Below are 15,660 nucleotides of genomic sequence, written 5' to 3' on the forward strand. Positions count from 1 at the left end.
AGACTCAGGGTTTGCCTAGAGGGTGGCCAGCATCTGGCCATGCCTTGTCTCTTTCCTTTTCTTCCTTTCCTGGGACTTATCTTCCCTCTCCTGTTCTCTGCTACAAAGGATATTGGTGGCTGTTTGGACCATCTCATTTAAAGAGGCAGGAGGGTCCTGCTGCTGTAGCTGTTGTAACTTTATCCTGATGTCTGATGCACACTGTGACAGGAATTTGTCCTTTAGAATCACCTGTCCCTCATAAGAGTCTAAGTACAGATTGGTAAACTTTTGGAGGGCCTCTTTTAGCCTTTCCAGAAAGGCAATGGGGTTCTCGTTGTGCTCCTGATTTACTGCCGAGACGACACAGTCCCACAACTAATAGGCTTCCTTTCGTTTCCGTGGGTGGACTGGGTTAGGGGTGAGTCTTTCTGAAGCTTATCCTACCCTGTACTGTTGCAACCTGAGAGCCAGGCGTCTGCGGGTCAGGGTGCAGATCCCCAGGCAGTTTGAGGCGTGACAGTCTCCTGAAGATTGAATACCCGGGCTTGTCAAGGCATGTCAGCCTCCTGAGAATTGGGTCCCTGGGCAAGTCAAGGCATGTCGACCTCCTGGAACCCCTGAACTGGTGGATCCCCAAACAGGTTGAGGCGTGACAATCTCTGAGGATCAGATCCCTAGGCAGGTCGAGGTAGACTGACTTCCTGGGACCCCCAGACTGCCAGATCCCTGAGCAGGTTGACGTGTGACAACCTCCCAGGGACCAGATCCCTAGGAAGGTTGAGGCAGGTCGACCTCATGGGACCCCTAGACTGGAGTTGGGCATCCCAGAGGTCTCCAACGTGACCAGTGCTGGGTAAGATTTTAAGGGGTTGTAATCTTAACTCATTGCTGGTTTGTCCACTACAGATGGGAATGTAAAGCAACCCAAGCCTGTGACCTGAGACTGGAAACCTGGGGAAACAGCCATAAGCCTTATCTTCTTATTGCTCTGAGAAAATGTCAGTCACTGATTTCTTCCCCTAGTCCTCCATAAGAGCAGTTTAGGGTGTTTCCAATGGTAAAAGTCTCATTGTCATAGACCCACTTTAGGTAATAACGGAAGTAATAATAAAGGAGTGGGTTATCTGGTTCTGTTAGGGGTATTAGGAGTATTTTAATAGTAAGTGGGATGAAGCGATGTTGTTTACAAGGGGGCAGGGTCCTATTTGTAGGAGTTCGTAAGTTGCTTAAGAACAAATTGACAAGAGGCAACAAACCAGATGTTCCATAAAAGTGAAGTGGAGATTTGATCCGTTTGGGTATGTTTGTAAGTTTAGGAGAAGGGTGGTAAGGATTTGGGCCCAAAGGGCCTGCAGGGCTAACTCCCAAAGTGGTAAACATTATCGCCAGAAGCCAAATTGCCCTTGAAAGGATGCCACCAACAGACAGACTTCTGGCAGGCATTGTGTGCCTGTCACCAGCCCTAGGGTATTCACTGAGAGATGCTATTGTTGCACATGTTGTAAGAAACATGGAAGATGAAGGCCTGAATATATACAGTGATTGGATATTATACAGTATTTCTCTCCCAAGGGCCAGCTATTTTCTGTTCATTCCTCCAGAAGATTGTAGAGGCAACACTGTGGGCCCAGATGGGGCTCAGGAAAAGAGCGTGAAGCAGAAGGAAAGCGGGCAGGGCACAACTTTTGAAAGAATGACGTAGCCCAAGAGCATAACATAAACTGATTAAAATCAAATGGATCCAAGATGACAAGTCAAATTCAATTAAACCTTGATTCTCAATCTGCAAGCTGAATGACACACCCAGAAGCTCCAGGACAGTTCCAAGGCACTGTCAAAAGACAGGAGTGTGTGGTTCCCTAATTGTTCGGGTGATCCTCTCACTCGTTAACATATGAAATCACACAACTCAAACTAACCACAGGACATTTTATGGCCAACACACTGCACTCACCCTCTGTGATGGCCCACACCCTGTGGAGTGTGCTTCTCTCTGAATCCAAACAAATCCACCTCTTAACTATTGCTGTGTCTTTTGCTGAAGTTTATTCAATGAGACATCAAGAACCTGAGCTTCATTAGGCCCTGAAACTAGGCACTGAGGGTTTTGGCCAAGAGAGAAGAGCTGAAGAACTGGAGGAAAAAGCAGTGGGAAAAACATGCTAAGAAATCCCCTTCATAACCTGCTGGAAAATATGATAAATACCCTGACCTGTGCCCACAATTCTCATTGGCCTGATCCTTGGCACAAAGAAGATTAAGGACAGAAGAACCCCTACTCGCTTGGGCAACAGCTACTAGGGCACCTCAGATAGTGGAGGCTTCAGGACACCCTGGGGCACCCACTGCTGCTCACTTATTTGCAGGTGGTTGGAGGAACTAAGAAATGAGGGATTGTAAAGGAATTAAGATTTTGTCAGCCATATGTCCTTCCAGCTGTAGGAGCGAGGACTTCCTACCCCCAACCGGAGCTCTGGAATAGGAGACTGAGCCGTGTGAGCTTTCTGCTGACTTTGTTTTTGTTGTCCTGGTTTCCAGTATGGTGGGCTTCTTGTCACTTCCACTGCGCTGGGTTTTCTTTGAGTTCAGTTTCCTTCCCAAGAGCTTTCTCTGAGTTGAGCTTCTGCTGTGCTTGTCCTCCGCCTCACAGGGGCCAAGCTGAGGTTGTTTGAGCCAGGCTAAATCTGGGAAGTGGCACCATATATGTCAGGGGAGTGTGTAATTTCCTCGGTTCTGTCTCCCTGCAGCTTCTGTCTCTCTGAAGCGACGGATGGACCAGTGTTATAGCTCAGCTTTATTGGCAAGCAAAGGAAAATACATCCTCGAGGGAAGAGGATGGGCTAACCCAAACTACGCAAAGAAAAGAGAAGCCCCCGGCTCAATTTTGGCCCATATTGTTATATGCTTTTTCTCCTCCCCCTGAGCCTGCCCTATGTAAATTGGGCTAGCTAGGAAGGCTGTTTGTTTTATCCAAGGTCCTCACTCCAGTCCTTGGACTTTCCTTTGCTCTAATTTTGTGGGCTTTTCTCATCTTTGTGTTTTAGCCACTGCCATTTTGGACTCCTTTTTCCTACTCTAATTACCTAACAAGCCTATGTTACCACCCTCTGCTAACTTACATAGAGCCATTACATACATTTGAAGTGAAAGTCAAAGTCACTCAGTTGTGTCCGACTCTTTGCGACCAATGGACTATACAGTCCTTGGAATTTTCCAGGCCAGAAAACTGGAGTAGGTAGCCTTTCTCTTCTCCAGGGGATCTTCCCAACCCAGGAATCAAACCAGGGTCTCCTGTATTGCAGGTAGATTCTTTATCAACTGAGCTATCAGGGAAACCCATTATATACATTTGGTTATATAAATATATATAATTTAGAATATCTATATTAAACATATATAATTTGAATATTTCTCTTCTTTCCTAAAGTGAGTTCAAAAAGTAAATGTACATTTGTCCTCTCCTAAGTTTGGGCCAGAATTGATCAAAATGTAGAAAACACCTATCTATTTTAACCTCTTCAATTTACAGCTGAACAATTAGAGGATCTGAGAAGTTCATTGAATTTACCTCTGTAAACACAGAGAAGTAAACTCCCAGTAAAGAATGAGGACAAAGACTTGAAATTGTTTTTAACAGTTCCCATCTGGGTGAGGAAAGATCCATTACTGAGTAATAACATAAATTTTATCTGGAAAATAAATTGTCAGTCATAAAAATTTAAAAGGCTGTAATTTCCTAATACATAAATTATTTTAGAAAAGACTAATAACATTTAAGACTTATTCTGAGTCCATCCTGTTCTGCCACAAAGTATATTACTCTCAGGCAAATTAGCTCACACATGATTGGTAAATTAGTATAAATCAGAAGTCAACTTGTATAGGAACTTTTTTCAGGGACATTAATGTTTTAAAACTGAGCTTGCCAGACCTTCTTACAAGGAAAGGTCAAGTATTTAACATGAAAACCTTAAGAAACAGCTAAAAATCCTACAGAAGTGCCTTTGTTTCATAGAAATCATATCTGTTTTATTGCTTCAAGATCGTCTTTGATTCTGTTAAATTATTTGAGGAATCTACACAGATGAGGATGATGTGAACATATTTACTCCATGTTTAAAAAAAAAAAAAGATGAAAGAGCCATACATATCTGGGATCTGATAGTTTAAAATGTTGATGACACTGGTCCCTTTTGGAAGCAAATTCTCTTAAGGCCCCACATTTAATGAGGGTAACAGAATTGAGGTTTTAAGTCTACTAAGTATGTGATAGAGGTTTCCAGGTGGCTCTAGTAGTAAAGAATCCGCCTGCCAATGTAGGAGACTTAAAAGAAGAGTGTTCAGTCCCTGGATTGGGAAGATCGCTGGGCTGGGAAAGATCCCCTGGAGGAGGGTACAGCAACCCACTCCAATATTCTTGCCTGGAGAATCCCCATATACAGAGTAGCCTTGTGGGCTACAGTCCATAGGGTCATAAAGAGGCAGACATGACTGAGTGACTTAACAGGCACACAAGATGTGACGCTTGTTGTGAATGTCAGCAGGGTGCTACCCGTGCTGCTGTTTTTCTTTGAATTCTTGTTGCATCTGTAGGGCAGTGTAGAGTTGTGTGAGTCTTAAGTGTTCTGTTTAGAACCTCATCTCTTTTTTTGTCATAAGTCTTCCAATTTTAGTGTGCAATTTAGCAAAATGTGAGATTATTCAGGTACACCTATACAGTAACACTATATATATTATATATATATATATTTTATATATATATATATATATATTTTTTTGTACATGATTCTTAGGAGTGGGCTGAAAAATAAAAATGCAATGTCAGGAGGTCTATAATAATTCATAGTTTTCTTCCTCCATCTTCACCTTTTTCTTTCTTTTTTATATATCTTAAACTCTTATGGCCTTATCATCTTATAGAGGACAATGTTCCTTCTGCTGGAACCAACATTTCTACCATTTAAATTTGTTTTATTCTTTCAAGTACCATCTTCAATGAAACTTTCTCAAGGAGGTCTTTTCAACGTACATCATCAATTTTAATCATTGGACTCTGAAATCAGAAGTTTTTTAAGACAACTTATGAGATTGTCACATTAATTAAGCAAGACATTTTCCTTCTCTATGCCTCTAGCTTATAAATGGTGCATGTTGTTACTGTGGCTATTAGTGACAACACATGTAAAGAAGTTAACATATGTGTCTGGCACATTTAAAGCATTCACAAAGTTTTAATTTTAGTATTAGAGTTGGGCTTTTTTTTTTTTTTCTACAACTATGAAAATTTTATTATTGGTGTGTAGCTGTTTTATAAATGTTGTGTTAATAATAGTTTCTGCTGTACAACAAATTTAATCAGCTGTGTGTGTGTGTGTGTGTGTGTGTGTATCCATTTCCTCTTGAACCTTCCCCCTACCCTCCCATCCCACCCCTCTAGGTCAACACAGACCACCAAGCTGGGCTCTCTGTGTCATACAGCAGCTTCCTATTAGCTATCTATTTTGTGCATGGTAGGGTATATATGTCAATGCTACTCTTTTAATTCATTCTACTCCCCTCCCCTCACACATACACATCTGTTTTCTATATCTGCATCTCCCTTTCTGTCCTGCATATATGTTTATCTGTACCATTTGTCTGGATTCCATATATATACACTAATATGTGAAATTGTCTTTTCTCTTCCTAACTTACTTCACTCTGTGTGATAGACTGTAGGTCCATCTGCATCCCTATAAATGACCCAGTTGAACTTTTAATATTCATCTTTATTAATTTTATCCAGAATGCACACACAAGCTGTACCACATCAAAGACAGATTTATTATTACTTTACAGCAAATATATATGTGTTCTTCCTCCCCTGCCAGTCTTTACCCCATGGGGATATCACCAGAGTCAATAATGGGAATTTTCCTGCATGAGTAACTGGAAATCTCATAGCAAACCATGAGTAAATTATTTCTCTCTGCTTATAAAGTTTCCTTTACCCCAGAAAAGCTCTCCTCCTTCCTTAAGCCCTTTGAGATGGGAGTAGAATCTCGGCAAATGTCTAATAACTCTGTGTGTCTCAGCCCTTAAGACCTAGAGTTATCTCCAAGTGTCTGGGCCTTATTCCTCATTTATATATAAATCCAAAGAAGATAAAGTACCAGTCTCCCTGGCCACCTCATGTATTTAACTTAAGGGCCTAGTTCATGGCTGTAACAGTTAGGGCCTTTCCAGGAAAAATAAAGAGAAATATTTTACTACACTTCTGGATCAGAGCAATTAACTAGACAAATGTCCACACAACTCATGGCATGTGAAAATGTTGTAGGAAGCTGGGACTTTTTACAAGAACACTAATAAATTCAGGGAAGTTTTCTTTTTCCATGATTAGTCTAAACTGAGTATCAGTACATGTTCTTATTATGTGCTTTCAGAGCAAACTTCTATTTCATAACATTCATCACTGTTGTAGATTTATTTCTGTGTTTATTATTTTTGTCAAGTGTGTATGTAGACTGTCAGGTTGCAAACCCCATAAGAGTACAGATAACAATATTTTGCCCAATCCTTTGTCCTTGGCTATCAATTCAGTGGCTGACACAGTAAGCACATGCCTTTTGTATATCTTAGGTCCTGAGCTGTGTTGACTATGCCACGAAAACTGTACTGCTCAAGTTGAAATTGTCATGTCTGAAATAATTAATTTTTAAATATATTTTTACCAGGGCACATAATGGTTTATGACTTTCTTATTTAATAGGATAATAAATACATCAATGACATATTGGTTGATAAATGTGATGGTATTATAACAATCTTCATTAAAAACTCAGAGGAGTTAAATTTTTCTTCTATTTCCTTTATATTGTTAAATTCACTAAAATATGCAAAGTGTCAGTCTAATTTATTATGACATTCTATATTTATAGGTCAGTAATTAGCATTAGAAGGCAATGGCACTCTACTCCGGTACTCTTGCCTGGAAAATCCCATGGATGGAGGAGCCTGGTGGGCTGCAGTCCATGGGGTCGCTAAGAGTCGGACACGACTGAGTGACTTCCCTTTCCCTTTCAATTAGCATTTAGTAGTTGCTCAATAAATAATTGGCTGAGTGAATTCATAAATTAGGTAAGCGGTTTAGTTGAAATTTAGTTTAAACCAATGAACAACTTATTAGGTTGCCTTAAATACTTAAGTAGTTATTATTAATAATTAATTGTTCTTTCATTTGCTAAGGTTATCCAGGATCATTTTGTTTCACCTTATTTTATCATGTTAAAATGGGACCAGTAGCTTCCCAGAATGCGTATGATTATCATTCAACAGGTTTTATACTTCTTTTTACTTAGACTATAAGATTTTAAAATCATTTTTATTAAAACATACTTTGCATCATAGAAGGACATTTAATCATGTGTATAGCTTGATAAATTATCACAATGTAAACATATTTTATAACTACCCCCAGATGAGGAAATAGTGCATGACCAGCAATATATAACCTCCTCATATGTTCAGTTAAGTTCAGTTCAGTTCAGTCGCTCAGTCATGTCCGACTCTTTGTGACCCCATGAATCGAAGCATGCCAGGCCTCCCTGTCCATCACCAACTCCCGGAGTTCACTCACACTCACGTCCATTAAGTCAGTGATGCCATCCAGCCATCTCATCCTCTGTCATCCCCTTCTCCTCCTGCCCCCAATCCCTCCCAGCATCAGAGGCTTTTCCAATGAGTCAACACTTCGCATGAGGTGGCCAAAGTACTGGAGTTTCAGCTTCAGCATCATTCCTTCCAAAGAAATCCCAGGGCTGATCTCCTTCAGAATGGACTGGTTGGATCTCCTTGCAGTCCAAGGGACTCTCAAGAATCTTCTCCAACACCACAGTTCAAAAGCATCAATTCTTCAGCGCTCAGCTTTCTTTACAGTCTAACTCTCACATCCATACATGACCACTGGAAACCATAGCCTTGACTAGACGAAACTTTGTTGGCAAAGTAATGTCTCTGCTTTTCAATATGCTATCTAGGTTGGTCATAACTTTTCTTCCATGGAGTAAGTGTCTTTAATTTCATGGCTGCAGTCACCATCTGCAGTGATTTTGGAGCCCCAAAAAATAAATCTGACACTGTTTCCACTGTTTTCCCATCTATTTCCTATCAAGTGATGGGACCAGATGCCATGCTCTTCGTTTTCTGAATGTTGAGTTTTAAGCCAACTTTTTCACTGTCCTCTTTCACCTTCATCAAAAGGCTTCATCAAGAGGCTCCTCGTATGTAGGCTCCCCAAATCCATATGCTTCTGTTTCTCAAAGAAAACAACCTTCATAGTTTCTAACAGTGTAAATTAGTTTCCTCTATAGTGAGCCTCATATGAAAAAAATTAATAGTATATTCTTCTGCATCTCACCACTACAACACAATACGAAGTTTGTACTAGAATAAATAATATTAGAATTCATCCTATTTCCAGGTTTTGGTCTATTAATGATAATGCTGCAATAAATATTCTTGCATATTTCTTGGATGTACATGGAAGGGTAATTCTGTCACTGACATATTCCCAAGGGAGGAATTATTGGTCATAGTGACTTCCCTGGTGGCTCAGTGGTAAAGAATTCACCTGCAATGCAGGAGATGTGGGTTCGATCCCTGGGTTGGCAAAGATCCCCTGGAAAAGAAAATGGCAACCCACTCCAATATTCTTGCCTGGGAAATCACATGGGCAGAGGAGCCTGGGGGTCTACAGTCCATGGGGCCACAAAGTGTTGGCCAAAACTTAGTGACTGAACACACACGTGCACATGTACACATATATTTATTTGTTTAACATCTGGTCCCATCACTTCATGGGAAATAGATGGGGAAACAGTGATGACTTTATTTTGGGGGGCTCTAAAATCACTGCAGATGGTGATTGCCGCCATGAAATTAAAAGTTGCTTACTACTTGGAAGGAAAGTTATGACCAACCTAGACAGCATATTAAAAAGCAGAGATGTTACTTTGCCAACAAAGGTCCGTCTAGTCAAGGCTCTGGTTTTTCCAGTGGTCATGTACGGATGTGAGAGTTGGACTATAAAGAAAGCTGAGCGCTGAAGAATTGATGCTTTTCAACTGTGGTGTTGGAGAAGACTCTTGAGAGTCCCTTGGACTGCAAGGAGATCCAACCAGTCAATTCTAAAGGAGATCAGCCCTGGGATTTCTTTGGAAGGAATGATGCTAAAGCTGAAACTCCAGTACTTTGGCCACCTCATGCAAAGAGTTGACTCATTGGAAAAGACTCTGATGCTGGGAGGGATTGGGGGCAGGAGGAGAAGGGGACGACAGAGGATGAGATAGCTGGATGGCATCACTGACTTGATGGACGTGAGTTTGAGTGAACTCCGGGAGTTGGTGATGGACAGGGAAGCCTGGCGTGCTGCGATTCATGGGGTCGCAAAGAGTCGGACCCGACTGAGCAACTGAACTGAACTGAAACTGAACTGTGGTGTTGGAGGAGACTCTTGAGAGTCCCTTGGACTGCAAGGATATCCAACCAGTCTATCCTAAAGGAGATCAGTCCTGGGGGTATTCATTGGAAGGACTGATGTTGAAGCTGAAACTCCAATACTTGGGCACCTGATGTGAAGAGCTGACTCATTTGAAAAGACCCTGATGCTGGAAAAGATTGAAGGCAGGAGGAGAAGGGGACGACAGAGGATGAGATGGTAGGATGGCATCACCGACTCAATGGACTTGAGTTTGGGTAAGCTCTGGGAGTTGGTGATGGACAGGGATGCCTGGCGTGCTGCAGTTCATGGTGTTGCAAGGAGCTGGATACAACTGAGTGGCTGAACTGAACTGAACATGAAAATGATGTTAAAAGTTTTCTAAGCATCATTTTAGCATCTAAGCATCATTTACAATCTCTCCAGCATTCCAGTAGTTTTACTTCCTCACCAACACTCAATATTATTAATTATTCTTGGTCAGTGGTGTATGGTAGTATCTCACTGTATTTTTAGCATGGCTTTTCCCTAACTCCTACTGAGGTTGTGTACAAGTGTGTGTGTGTGTGTGTGTGTGTGTGTGGAGTATGCAGGTTGCCTCTTTTGAGGAATGCCCCATAGTCCCTTCTATATTTCTACTGGACTTTTTTTCCTTTCATTTTGTAAAAATTCTTTTTTTATTATTATTATTTGCAGATATTTTATTTTATTTATTTATTTTTTACTTTACCATATTGTATTGGTTTTGCCATACATCAACATGCATCCACCATGGGTGTACATGTGTTCCACATCCTGAACCCCCCTCCCACCTCCCTCCCCATACCATCCCTCTGGGTCATCCCAGTGCACCAGCCCCGAGCTTCCTGTATCCTGCATCAAACCTGGACTGGCAATTTGTTTCTTATATGATATTATACATGTTTTAATGCCATTCTCCCAAATCATCCCCCAACTCCCTCTCCCACAGAGTCCAAAAGCCTGTTCTATACATCTGTGTCTCTTTTGCTGCCTCGCATACAGGGTTGTTGTTACCATCTTTCTAAATTCCATATATATATGTGTTAATATACTGTATTGGTGTTTTTCTTTCTGGCTTACTTCACTTTGTATAATAGGCTCCAGTTTCATCCACCTCATTAGAACTGATTCATACAACCCAGCAATCCCACTGCTGGGCATACACACCAAGGAAACCAGAATTGAAAGAGACACATGTACCCCAATGTTCATCACAGCACTGTTTATAATAGCCAGGACATGGAAGTAACCTAGATGTCCATCAGCAGATGAATGGATAAGAAAGCTGTGGTACATATACACAATGGAGTATTACTCAGCCATTAAAATTTCTTTTATATTCTACATATTTGCTCTTTGACAATTATATGTATTACAAATTTATTCACCCACTCTTTAACTTTTCATTCATTTAAAAAAAAATTGTTTATTTTATTGCAATATAGTTGCTTTACAACATTGTGTTAGTCTGATGTACATTGAAGTGAATTAGCCATAAGTAAACATATAACTCCTCCCTTTTGAGCAGCCGTCTTGTCTCCCTATCCCATTCCTCTAGATCATCACAGAGTTGAGCTTCCCACGCTTCCCATTAACCATCTACCTTACACATGGTAGTGTATATATGCCAATCCCAGTCTACCAATCCATGCCACCCTCCTTCTTCCTCCCTTGTTTCCAAAGACCTGTTCTCTACATTTCATTCTTCATGGTGTCATTTGATGAACTGAATTTTTATTTAATGCAGCCTAATTATTTATAGCTTTCATGAACAATTAGTATTTTTGTTCTAAGAAGATTTTCACTACACAAAGGACATGAAGACAGTTTCATATGTGACTTTTTAGAAGTTTTATAGTTTTACTTCTCAAATTCTAATGTACAAGTTACCCAAGACATATCTCTCTGTCTACCTAACTGGGTCTTTTATTGAACTCCCTATGTGAGTGTTTATTTAATAGAATTTTTTATAATGATGGAAATGTTTTATGTCTGTTTAGCCTCAATACAATAATCACACACTGTTGAACACTTGATATATGTATAATACATTTGAAGAAATGAATATTTAGTTTTATTTCATTGAATTTGAAATTTAAACTACTACATGCAGCTGGTAGCTATCATATTGGACCGGACAATGAGTTCTGTTTCATTGATCTATTTTTCTGAATTTCACACCAAATTCATAATTACCATATGGTTGAGGAGGCCTCTAAGACAGTAGTCAGGTGCATAAATAATAGTCTCACAGAAGTCAGTAGAGTTGTTATACTCATGGTTCCAGTTCATTACAGTGAAAGGATACAGATTATGACAAGCAATAGGAAAAGGCATATTGGGCAAAGTCCAGGACAGAATAGATACAAGACTATCTGTTGTCATCTCCCACAAAAGTGGTGCAAACAGCCTGTATTTCTCCCAGAAATGATGTTTGACACTTCCTGTAGAGTATTGCCAACCAGGAGAGATCATACAAGTCCTGGTGCCAATAGATGTACCAGAGATTGTACAGGTAGACATGGCTGACCACCCCCATAGGTGATGCTAATCTTGTACCCCTCCAGAGGTGGAGCTGACACCAAATGGCCCAAAATCCTCACTATAAATCATGTTGTTGGCATCAATTAAGTGGCAAGGCCCAAGATGTCCTGGTAAACAAAAAAAGTTTATTAGATAAGCTTAGTGGTTACCCTCTAAGACATGAGGACAAAAGACCAAACTTTACTTTAGACAATGCTTATCCTTTATTGAGGGGCTTCCCTGATGGCTCGGTCAGTATGGAGTCCTCCTGCAGTATAGGAGATGTGGGTTTGATTCCTGGGTCGGGAAGATCCCCTAGAGGTGGGCATGGCAACCCACTCCAGTATTCTTGCCTGGAGAATCCCATGGACTAAGGAGCCTGGCAGGCTACAGTCCATAGGATCACACAGTGTTGAACACTGACTGAAGTGACTGAGCATGCATACTTGTATTCTTTATTGCACATATATCTTGAAATTCAATAACTTCTGTCCAATTTTGCTCTTCTTTCATCCTGATTTCCTTTGACACTGTTGGACCTTTGAATTTTCACATAAATTCTAGAGTTCATTTGCAAATTTCCCAAACAAACTTTCTTGAATTTTTCAGCTAGGGTAGAAATAAAATTAGAGATTGGATAAGAAAAGGTACAGATTTTTCAAAAATATTCCTTCTGCCTTTACATTTAGCCCTAGTTTAAGGAAGAAGAACATTAGTATAGAATTTGGAGAACAGTTTATGATGAAGTTGGTGTTTTAATCAAGCTCTACATAATGGCAAGTTTAAAATTGCAGAGACATAGAGCAAGCACAGTGGCCATGAGTATGACAAAAAAATTACCCTGAAAAATTGTTGGATATAAAATTCTTCTCAAATTCTACAACTTACATCATAATACTAAAATATTGAAGCAATTTGAATAGTGATAGTTAGTTCAGTCGCTCAGTCGTGTCCGACTCTTTGCGACCCCATGTATCGCAGCATGCCAGGCCTCCCTGTCCATCACCAACTCCCAGACTACACCCAGACTCACATCCATGGAGTTAATGATGCCATCCAGCCATCTCATCCTCTGTCGTCCCCTTCTCCTCCTGCCCCCTATCCCTCCCAGCATCAGAGTCTTTTCCAATGAGTCAACTCTTAGCATGAGGTGGCCAAAGTACTGGAGTTTCAGCTTTAGCATCATTCCTTCCAAAGAAAACGCAGGGATGATCTCCTTCAGAATTGACTGGTTGGATCTCCTTGCAGTCCAAGGGACTCTCAAGAGTCTTCTCCAACACCACAGTTCAAAGGCATCAGTTCCTTGGCGCTCAGCCTTCTTCACAGTCCAACTCTCAGATCCATACATGACCACAGGAAAAAAGCATAGCCTTGACTAGACGGACCTTTGTTGGCAAAGTAACATCTCTGCTTTTGAATATGCTATCTAGGTTGGTCATAACTTTCCTTCCAAGGAGCAAGCGTCTTTTAATTTCATGGCTGCAGTCACCATCTGCAGTGATTTTGGAGCCCCCAAAAACAAATCTGACACTGTTTCCACTGTTTACCCATCTATTTCCCATGAAATGAAGGGACCAGATGCCATGCTCTTTGTTTTCTGAATGTTGAGATTTAAGCCAACTTTTTCACTCTCCACTTTCACTTTCATCAAGAGGCTTTTGAGTTCCTCTTCACTTTCTGCCATAAGGGTGGTATCATCTGCATATCTGAGGTGATTGATATTTCTCCCAGCAATCTTGATTCCAGCTTGTGTTTCTTTCAGTCCAGCGTTTCTCATGATGTACTCTGCATAAGTTAAATAAGCAGGGTGACAATATACAGCCTTGACGTAATCCTTTTCCTATTTGGAACCAGTCTGTTGTCCCATGTCCAGTTCTAACTGTTCCTTCCTGACCTGCATACAAATTTCCCAAGAGACAGGTCAGGTGGTCTGGTATTCCCATCTCTTGAAGAATTTTCCACAGTTTATTGTGATCCACACAGTCAAAGGCTTTGGCATAGTAAATAAAGCAGAAATAGATGCTTTTCTGGAACTCTCTTGCTTTTTCCATGATCCAGGAGATGTTGGAAATTTGATCTCTGGTTCCTCTGCCTTTTCTAAAACCAGCTTGAACATCAGGACGTTCACGGTTCACATATTGCTGAAGCCTGGCTTGGAGAATTTTGAGCATTACTTTGCTAGCGTGTGAGATGAGTGCAATTGTGTGGTAGTTTGAGCATTCTTTGGCATTGCCTTTCTTTGGGATTGGAATGAAAACTGACTTTTTCCAGTCCTGTGGCCACTGCTGAGTTTTCCAAATTTGCTGGCATATTGAGTGCAGCACTTTCACAGCATCATCTTTCAGGATTTGGAATAGCTCAACTGGAATTCCATCACCTCCACTAGCTTTGTTCATAGTGATGCTTTCTAAGGCCCCCTTGACTTCACATTCCAGGATGTCTGGCTCTAGGTCAATGATCACACCATCGTGATTATCTGGGTCGTGAAGATCTTTTTTGTACACTTCTTCTGTGTATTCTTGCCACCTCTTCTTAATATCTTCTGCTTCTGTTAGGTCCATACCATTTCTGTCCTTTATTGTGCCCATTATACAACATGGCAAAGTCCTCCGGAATACCAGCCTACTGTTTGAAAAACCTGAATAGTACATTTAGTGAATCAAATCATTCACAGGACTCAATCACACCTAACACCACTAGTTATTTAGGGGAAGTAAAAGAACAAAAGGGGACTTCCCTCGTGGTCCAGAGGTTAAGACTTCCCCTTTCAATGCAGATGGTGCAGGTTTGATCCCTGACTGGAGAGCTAAGATCCCAGATACCTCGTGGCCAAAAAACCAATACAGAAACAATATTGTAACAAATTCAATAAAGACTTTAAAAATTATCAGCTTCAAAACAAATCTTAAAACAAAAGGAAACTAAATTTCCTTTTAAAAAAAAAGAAAAAAGGAAAGTCATACCCAAAATATGAAATAAATTTTATTCAATTATTTGTGCAGGTAATGTAATAATTTTGAAGATATTTGTAACTTTCATGTAGTAACTCTTTCCAATTTTCAACAACTTGTGCTGTACTTTTTAAATGTCAGGCACTGTACTAATCACTTGATCCATTTCAATTTCACTAGCATTGGTAATAACCCAGTGAGGGTTAATGAAATCAATATTTCCTTTATCCTCAACACAGGTAGTGTAGGTATCTCTTCTGTGTATATATTTAGAATATTGTGAGCCTATTTCTCTAGTTAATTGGGTATACATTCAGTGATCACTGGTACATTCATAAATTATTAGAAGGGCAAGAGCACTTGGTTTCTTTCTCAAGAGGTAGTTCAGGAACTTGGGAGATCTATAAACCTCCAGAAAGTTAAATTATCCTACACACTACCCATAGGTACTATTAGAACACAAATGTTCAACCTTTATGAAGAATACACATTTCACTAAATCTGTAGGCAGAATTGTTATTTTACATAGTCTACTATGTGATTTGCAAGAATTACTGTTACAACAACCAAGAAAGCACTTGAAAGGTATCTGAAATTATTTTTCACACAGGGCTATATATTTCTCTATCTAATATGACAGCATGCCATTCATATAAACATATTTATGGCTGTGTCAGTTCATATCAAGCACATTGGGACAGTGAA

Source organism: Bos taurus, chromosome 16 (genome assembly GCF_002263795.3).
Source record: "Bos taurus isolate L1 Dominette 01449 registration number 42190680 breed Hereford chromosome 16, ARS-UCD2.0, whole genome shotgun sequence".
NCBI classification, from domain to species: Eukaryota; Metazoa; Chordata; class Mammalia; order Artiodactyla; family Bovidae; genus Bos; species Bos taurus.